Genomic DNA, 10403 nt, shown 5'->3' on the forward strand with positions numbered 1-10403 from the left:
GGGAACCATAAATCAGGAAGACATAATGATAGTGAATATTTATGCCCCAAACAATGGTGCATCCCTGTACATCAAACAAATCCTTCTCAATTTCAGGAATCACATAGAGCACAACAGAATAATTCTGGGTGACTTTAATGCACCGCTGTCACCACTAGATAGATCTTCCAAACAAAATCCAACCAAAGAAACCATAGAACTCAATAACACAATCAATAACCTAGACTTAATAGACATATATAGAATATTCCATCCATCAATGAGTGGATACACTTTCTTCTCAGCAGCACATGGAACCTTCTCAAAAATAGAGCATATGTTATGCCACAAAGCAGCCCTTAGGAAATGCAAAAAATAGAGATACTACCTTGTGTTCTATCAGATCATAATGGACCGAGTTAGAAATCAATGAAAAATTAAAAAGGGAAGTTACCCCAACACTGGAGACTAAATAATATGCTATTGAATAAAATATGGATAACAAAAAACATCCGGGAGGTGATTAAAAAATTCTTAGAGGTCAATGAGAATGACGATACAACATTTCAAAATCTCTGGGACACTATGAAAGCGGTACTAAGAGGAAAGTTCATTGCATGGAGCGCATTCCAGAAAAGAATGAAAAGTCAACAACTAAATGACCTAACATTACAGCTCAAAGTCCTAGAAAAAGAAGAACAGAATAACAGCAAAAGTAGTAGAAAACAGGAAATAATTAAAATCAGAGCTGAAATCAATGAAATTGAAACAAATTATTCAAAAAATTGACAAAACAAAAAGTTGGTTCTTTGAGAAAGTAAACAAAATAGACAAACTCTTAGCCACACTAACAAAGAGAAGGAGAGAGAAGACTCAAATTACTAAAATACATGATGCAAAAGGAAATATCATGACAGACACCACTGAGATACAGAACATAATGAGAAGCTACTTTGAAAATCTGTATTCCAACAAAATAGAAACTACAGAAGACATTGGCAAACTTGTAGAGACATATGCTCTTCCCAAACTGAACCAGGAGGACATACACAATTTAAACAGATCAATATCAAGCAATGAAATAGAAGTAGCCATTAAAAATCTACCATCCAAGAAAAACCCGGGACCAGATGGATTCTCAGCCGAGTTCTACAAGACCTTCAAAGAAGAATTCATTCCAATACTTCTCAAATTATTCCAGGAAATAGAAAAGGAGGGTACCCTACCAAACTCATTCTATGAAGCTAATATCACCCTCATACCCAAACCAGGCAAAGAGACATCAAGGAATGAAAATTTTAGACCAATATCCTTGATGAATATAGATGCAAAGATCCTTAACAAAATATTGACAAACCGTATCCAAAAACATATTAAGAAAATTGTGCACCACGATCAAGTGGGGTTCATCCCTGGAATGCAAGGATGATTCAACATTCATAAATCAATAAAGGGAATCCATCATGTCAATATACTTAAGGATAAGAATCATATGGTTATTTCAATTGACGCAGAAAAAGCGTTCAACAAAATATAACACCCCTTCATGCTCAAAACACTAGAAAAAATAGGGATAGTAGGAACATACCTGAGCATTGTAAAGGCATTTTATGCTAAGCCCACTACCAACATCATTCTTAATGGAGAAAAATTGGAGCCATTCCCTTTAAAAATGGGAACAAGACAGGGATGTCCTCTTTCACCACTTCTATTCAACTATTCAACATTGTCCTCTAAAATCTAGTCAGGGCAATTAGGCAGACTAAAGAAATTAAAGGGATACAAATAGGAAAAGAGGAACTTAAGCTGTCACTATTTGTGGATGACATGATTCTATATTTAGAGAATCCAAAAACCTCTTCCAGATAACTCCTAGACCTCATCAATGATTTCTGCAAAATAGCAGGCTATAAAATCAACAGGCATAATCTAAAGCATTTTCATACGCAAGCAACGAAATGGCTGAAAGGGAAATGAGGAAAACAACTCCATTTGCAATAGCCTCAAAAAAATAAAATACTTGGGAATCAATCTAACCAAATAGGTAAAAGATCTCTACAATGAAAACTACAAAACATTGAAGAAGGAAATTAAGGAAGACCTTAGAAGGTGGAAAGATCTCCCATGTTCTTGGATAGGCAGAATTAATATTGTCAAAATGGCCATACTACCAAATGCTATACCGATTCAATGCAATTCCATTAAAATCCCAATGACGTACCTTACAGAAAGAGAGCAAGCAATCATGAAATTCATCTGGAAGAATAAGAAACCCAGAATAGTTAAAGCAATCCTTAGCAGGAAGAATGATACAGGGGGTATTGCAATACCCAGAACTTCAACTATACTACAGAGCAATAGTAACAAAAAAGGCATGGTATTGGCACCAATATAGACAGGTAGATCAATGATACAGAATAGAGGACACGGACACAAACCCAAATAAATACAATTTTCTCATACTAGACAAAGGTGCCAAAAATATGCAATGGAGAAAAGATAGCCTCTTCAACAACTGGTGCTGGGAAAACTGGAAATCCATATGCAACAGAATGAAACTAAGCCCCTATCTCTCACCCTGCACAAAACTCAACTCACAATGGATCAAGGACCTTGAAATCACAGCAGATATCCTAAATCTTATAGAAGAAAAAGTAGGTCCAAATCTTCACCTTGTTGGCTTAGGATCAGACTTCCTTAACAGGACTCCCATAGCACAAGAAATAAAAGCAAGAATCAACAACTGGGATAAATTCAAACTAAAAAGCTTTCTCTCAGCAATGAAAACTATCAGGAATGCGAAGAGAGCACCTACTGGGTGGGAGAATATCTTTGCCACTCATACTTCAGATAGAGCACTAATTTCCAGAATCTATAAAGAACTCAAAAAACTCTACACCAAGAATACAAATAACCCAATCAACAAATGGGCTAAGGATATGAACAGACACTTCACAGAAGATCTACAAGCAATCAACAAACATATGAAAAACTGTTCACCATCTTTAGTAATAAGAGAAATGCAAATCAAAAGTACACTAATATTCCATCTCACCCCAATTACAATGGCGATTATCAAGAATACAAGCATCAACAGTGTCGTGTCCCTCGCCCGCAAGAAAGCACGACACAGGAATCTTCCTTCAGCAGTTTAATAAGGACCTTAATATTATAAAACCATGGTTTTTCTTCTTCTACCTCTTGAGCCGAATTCATACACTTTTATACTCTTGCAATAGCCAATCTACTCCTGCCACTTGGCCTATGTTCATAGGTGCTCCCATTTGCAACAGTTAGCTCAACCAAATATGGGCTTGTTTACCTAGAAAGCACTTCAGGAAACCAGTGCCATCTTATCATGGTGGCAAGGCGGCTCGCCACAGCTCCCCCTTCTTTATTTTATGAACACAGGTGAAGGTAGAGGCCCTATCCTACTGTGCAAAAGTGGCAAATAGTGAACGTCAGTCCCAGAGTGGCGCCTTCTCCGGGCCTAATATCACCTAAGCCGATGCCTTTTTTCATAGGGTGGGACGTGGACATCAAACCCACATGCAATAGGGCATGCCTTCCTTGAGGTTTAAAAATAAAACTCTCAAGTGCAGTGCTTTGCCTCGCATCCTGTGTCCATGAAGACATAGCGGTATGGAAAACCATACTAGGGGGAGCTTATCCAGCTTACGCAACTGCAAAGGCCTGAGGTAGGAAAACACATTACTCTTCTTGCCAACGCTGCACAATACAGGGGCACCATAATGAACACAAGGCATACAGTAACAGTTCTCTCCTCTAACATTATTGTTATAGCTCAAGATTAAAGGTGGAAGTTACAAGGTAATTGAAGCTTTAATTAGTACAAGAAATCCCTAGGATGTAAATTCACAGTCCTCAAAGAAAAGTACATAATAATTACAGCAGTACTCTGCAGACACCTAGCATAAATGATAATTCTAACTCTAACAGAGATATATTAAAAATGTCACTTATTCCCGTGCCAGATTAGCCAACCAGACAGAAGGTGACACCCCTTGTTCAATGGCTAACACAGCTTGAATTAACACTGCCTTTTCACGTGCTTGACGCACTCTTAGCTTGCAAATAAACCAAAGGCAAAGGCAAATGCCTGCAAAACAAATACATCCAAAGATCCCCACAATAACCCATTCTTTAAAATAACTAAAGGCAGAGGTGAGCCAGTTAGAGAACTGACTCAAAGTAACAGGCTCAACACGAGTGTCATTTAAAATCGCAATCTGCAATAATTGTTGATTCATCATCTTCTCAGCTTCTAGGGACCAGTTGCCTGCAAGAAAGGCAGAAATCAAGTGGCTTTGATTTTTTGCTTCTTCATATCTTACTGGAGTTGTACACATGTGTTTATGATTCCCGATGCATCCAACTTGTGCAATGTTGAAAAGTTCATCCAACTGTACTTGTAGTAAATCTATCCTTTGATTCGCCGCCAAGATCCCTGATAGGATATGTCTGTTGACGCGGTCCTGGGATTCTAGCACCTGTGCAGTTTGCTGTATGACTTGATTAATGGTTTGTGCTGTTTGAACTTGATTGGTCATGGCTAGAGCAGCGGTAGTGGCTGCAGCAGCAGAGACAGCAATAGCAGTTATTATGGCTGCGGTAATGCCAAAGTCTCTCTTTTCTCTGAAGAGGTTCACCAACGGAAAATTATCTGGATTGACCTCCACTGGGACAGGTACAAAGGTGGGTACCTTTACAATCACAGCAACAGATTCACTACCGTTCCAACACTCTGAAAGCAGGCAGGTAACATTGTCATTAGAACAATTTAAAATCACTTCTGAACTGTTTGATAATAGAAATAGAAAAAGGGGGGGCAGGCAGCGAACAATGTCTGTCAGCCGCAGAATTATCATGTGCATCCAAAGTTAAAAAATTAATGGTAAAAAGAGCCAAAGACAAACGCTCTTTAGGAGTACGGCTTGCTCCTATTCCCCCTTTTTGTCTTTGTAAAAGTTCTTTAATCGTTCTATGAGCTCTCTCCACGATTCCCTGACCTTGGGGGTTGTAAGGTAAGCCATGAGTCAGTTGCACTCCCATAGTGGAGCAGAAAGAGGTGAATTGTTGACCAGTGTACGCCGGCCCATTATCTGTCTTTAAGGAGCATGGAAGGCCCCAGGCGGCCCAAGCCTCTAGGCAATGGGAGATGACATGATGGCCTTTTTCTCATGCTAAAGCAGAGGCATGCATAACTCCAGAAAAAGTATCTACTGAGACATGAACATATTTTAGGAAACCAAACCCTGCAATATGAGTAACATCCATTTGCCAAATCATAAGAGGTCGCAAGCCTCGGGGGTTAACACCAAGAGAAGGGAGATGGTGAAATGGAACACAATGGGAACAATCTAAGACAATCTGTATCGCTTCTGCTCGAGGAATAGAGAAGCGCTTATGAAGTGTTTGGGAGTTAACATGAAACTTATTATGAAAGTCTCGAGCACTGTCAAGAGAAGAAAGAAAACAAATTGTGCGGGTAGCGGCATCTGCCCTTGCGTTTCCTTCAACAATAGGTCCAGGGAGAGATGTATGAGCTCTTATATGTACAGGATAAAAGGGTGCAGAATGGCCCAAATTTTGTAACTGAGTAAATAAAGATGAAACTTTGTTGTTAGGATTGATGGCACCTACAGTTTCCAACACCTTAAGTGCTCCTTAGAGAAGTCCTCTTATTCCCTGGGTTCAGGCTGACTGAGGGCAAAAGATCCAAATACTGGTCTATCTTGCCTTCTGTATTTAATTCCAATCTCTAAGTTTGATCTTAATCATCCAGCAAGCCAGTCTCACTAGTCATAAAGTAAGAGTACTGGGCTTTAACTTTAATGTCCATAACTTTACAGTTATTTACCCTTTTATCTAACTGGAGTCTGCATTAGTTCTGGAAGTTACCACTATTTGTTCTGGTATCTGTTACCACTATTTGTTAGGTGATGGCTTATTATCACAAGTTACCTAGGTTGCGTGTTCTTGAAGCAGCTACTTCTGCAAAACATTAATAGGTAACAGTTTTACAAAATGAAATAAGTAAGAGTAAAAATATATTCTGCTTGTATAATAGCTATCTTGAATTTTGACTGAGAACCACATTATATTCCCTATGTGAGATCATAGTAATTTTACAACAAAAAAACCAATCTTTTGATTATAACTTTAAATAAGCTGAAGTCTGACTTATTTTGGAGTCACTTTAACATGCAGTAAGGTGGGAGGCAGAGCCTTATCTCAGGTAAGGCGTGGCTCCTTACAAATCTTAAGTGTTCTAATCCTACAACTAATTTTTGCCCCTTTTGCCATGACCAGCATGACCAAATTTTCAAGTTCAGTGAGGGTCAAAGGAGTATTAGAAAATAAAGGTTTATAAACACAGATTTTGAAGATTAAGCTGAGATCAGATGGAGCTCTGTTGTCTGATGGAAATGTAGATCTAAAGAGTTATGTTAGCAACATTTATACATGTCTTATTATTAAGTTAAAGACTATGTAAGCATTATTCTTTGTTTTCAGGAGAGTTACAGAGACTAGACCATCTACATAACTTTTTCTCACAACTGCAAAGTGCAATGTTAGGAACTCTGTGTAGCTCTCAAAGAAGTCCACTGTCCAAAGTTACTGTAAGGTGGGCAGGAACTAGAGAAGGGAACTGATGAAACACTGGTTATCTAGCAAAACAATTTCTTTCTGCCCAAGAGCTGTGTGCTTGATATCAATGTAAGAGCTGATAGGACTCCTGTACAGAGCCTCCCCAGGGAGGTTACTGCCACAGCAGTTAGGCATCTTGTGCTCCTACATAGGAACACTTCCAGGCACCAGGCATGCTACAGTCATGAAGTCAGGGACCCCAATCTCAGTCATTGTTGTCCCATTTTTGCTATAATGCATTATACTCTTTCTTAAATGTCATTTTAAGAAGTTTATATATATTGATTTCTGAGTTCATATAAACATTAGTTAACACAGTCTAACATTATATCCAAAACAGGAATCAATCAAAGAAAGGCTGAGAGAGCTTTTAACTTTTCTTTTGTGTAGCAAAATGCTTTTACCTTCTACAATATGAACCTTTAAACAAATCAGGTTGTCACTAACTCTTAGATATATATTTACATTTAAATTTTTATCTCAGTGAAATAAGTAACCAATGTTACATATACCTTACTGATAATATGTCCCATAATAGAACATTAAACAATAGAAATAAATCCCCAATTAAAATTTACTCTTTATAAGTTTAAGATTACCATTACAGACAAGTTTAATCTGGAGAATAGCACAGCTTGATAAATTTCCTGCTTTAAAAACTTGTATACCTGAAAAATATGAACACATTTAATATACAACTAGAAACCATTTCACAATTACCTTGACACTTTTTTCTTACCAAATTTAGTTTCTTAAGAAAAATGTAGACTCTGTAACACAGTACAATACTTTAACAGTTGTTTAACCATAATTGTATACACCCCAATTTTTAAGACTAATTGTTCTAAAGAATAAAACTTAATAGACACAAAGTTAAGAGTAAATTAGTGTTTCTAAGAAATCCTTGTTATTTTACCATGTCATTTTACCATGTAGATGAAACTTTGGTGTATATCAGAACATTAGTATTTTACCTTAGGAAAAACCTTAAATAGCTTTGGCTGTTTACATGTTGAAACTTGCCCTTTATTTACATAGACGTTCTTAGCACTTACTTAGACCATCATGTATTTCATCATACAAGCACTTTCTTACCCAGAAACATTTCCTTTTTCCTTTTACTAAATATATTTTTATATCCAGACCCTTTTATTTTCTCTTTCCTATCTGTTGACCCCTTTTTGTTTACATTCTGAAACAACTCTTATGAAATTTCTGAATTTAGATAAATTGCTCTATTTTAATAAGATTAAATATTGTGTTGTTTAAAGTACTCTAATTGAAACACAGTTGAAACCTTTAGAACCCTTTGTATATAGAATTGTACTTGTTAAGACATAACTCTTAGTAACCTTGTTTTTAATTTAGTGATGACACAAAGCAAGTTTAAACCTTTTTTATTTACCAACCTATGAAAGCACCAATAATGTTTAAGTATGATACTCCATGGAATTTAAGGAGTTAAGAGTACTTGATGTTATTTAACAATTAGCATTTTAACTTTGTAAATTAATCAGATGTCTCTACAAACACATTTAAGTAATCCCATATATGTTAACTCTAATTTACTTATTCTGTAAAAACCAAGAAAGCAGGCAGGTGTCCTGAACAGTATTTGCTGTCTCTTTCCTGTTGAAGAAAATTCCTAGAAACAATTGATATTAGACATTGTTTAACATCAACATTCCATTAGTTTGACCACCTAGAGACTTGCAAGTTATTTTTAAAGACATTTCACTTTTATTAGTTTACTCAATTTAAATTGAACCCTTTTAAATCACGTGAATAAAAGTATTTGGATCCATTTTTAAATTTTAATTTTAGGAGCGCTCAGTTTTGATACAGACAAAACATGACACCAGACAGCACGACATAGAAATAACACAAAATCAAAGGCCTTGTAACTTTATAGGTGAATCTCCATTGCAATGTAACAGATGTTCAAAAACTTTAGTTGAATAAAAAATAGAACTGATCAAAAAGAAAAAAAATCATTAACCTAGGTATGCAAGATCAAAATTATGAGCTCAAAAATACAGCATTAAAGAAAAACAAAACAAAACAAGAATCCTGGAAAATGAGTTAATTCTGTGTAGCAGTCCAGAAGTTTAAAACAGACACCCTTTTGTTTTCTTTTTCTTATCTTCAGGTTACCCCCCTTTCCCGCTGAGACTGTTGCAGTTTACATTCCAATGCAGGCTTCAGCAAGGCCAGGCAGGGGGAGGGGGGATCACCCAGGACCTTTTAACCCTTTTTCTTCCTGGTTGAGAAATCAGGTTAATAGCATTTTTGCATTCTCTTGTACATTGTTCATATACTAATTGTTTAATTAAAGGCATAGCTGCATCAGCATTCCCGAAGATCTTCCCTGCTGCATTTACCATTCTAGCCATGAAATCTGAAAAAGCTTCTGTGGGGCCTTGGACAATTTTTGTTAAGTTACCTCACACCTCTCCTTTATTAGGAAGTGCTTTCCAGGCAGCAATGCAGATCTTATTAATTTGTTCATAAACCTCTAATGGAAAGCCTGTTTGTTGATTGGCAAATCTACCCTGCCCCAGAAGCATATCCACATCCCAGGCAGGTTTGCCCATAGCTTGGTTGCGTGCAGCCTGTTCATTGGCCCCCTCTAACACGAAGGCTCTCCAGTCTAAATATTTGCCTGGGGAAACACAAGCTTTCACTAAACTGGCCCAGTCTGAGGGGGTCATGCAGAATCTATTGAGCCCCTCTATTTGGGCGATAGTAAAAGCAGCATCCACACCATAAGTGTGGACAGATTCTGCTATATTCTTTATTGTTTTAAATTTTATGGGTTCCTGATGTCTTCCCCCATCATTGTCCTGGAATACAGGACAGGCAAACCCCAACTCTACATGGGCAGCCCTCCAAGCTGCAGAGTTAAAAGTTCTACCCGTGCTCGGAACCCCTCCCACATACGGGGGAGGATCATAGGCCAGAACTGGCTTCTGTTCTTCCTCATAGTCCTTTTGTCTAAAATCTTTTTGCCTCTTAGTTCCCCCTTCTTTTATCTTTATCTTCCGTAAGTGTTGTGTTAGCTCTTTCACTTTCTCATCACCGTCTGATTCTGACTCCCCTGTTTCTTCTGGTGTTCTAAGGGCTTTTAAATCTGGGTATAGTCTCCTCTTTGGAATAGCTCCATAGACCTGCTCTCCTGCACTATGTTTACTGGAAGTACTCATAGAATCCTTGGACTTCTCCTCATGTAGTTGTTCAAGAACTTCCTGTCCTTTATGAATAGCTTCCTGACATCTACCATCAAGAATACATCCTTTTATTAATTTCCATAGCGGTATCACCCCTTTCTCCAATTGTCCCTGCTCCAGAAGGAAATCCAAATCTTTTCCCAACTTATCCCAGCTGGCAGGAGTCAAGCTTCCGGAGACAGCAAACCATGGGGCTGCTTTATCAATTCTTACAAGGAATGTTTCTAAAGTACTGCGTTTAACCTTGAGCTCTTTAGAGCGCAACAAAAAATCTAAAGACTGTACTAATGAACTAGATGGAGAATTGCCCATAATGAAAGCAGCATTCAGAGCAAGCAGAATGAAAGCGAAAACAAAATATCTTTCTTTCTTTGTTAATCGACTATGCAGGTCGATTCAATATTTTTCTTTGTTAATCGACTATTCAAGGTCGATTCCCGCTTTGTTAATCGACTATGCAGGTCGATTCAATATTTTTCTTTGTTAATCGACTATGCAAGGTTGATTCCCGCCCTCTCTTATCTA

Source organism: Sciurus carolinensis, chromosome 3 (assembly GCF_902686445.1).
Source record: "Sciurus carolinensis chromosome 3, mSciCar1.2, whole genome shotgun sequence".
NCBI classification, from domain to species: domain Eukaryota; kingdom Metazoa; phylum Chordata; class Mammalia; order Rodentia; family Sciuridae; genus Sciurus; species Sciurus carolinensis.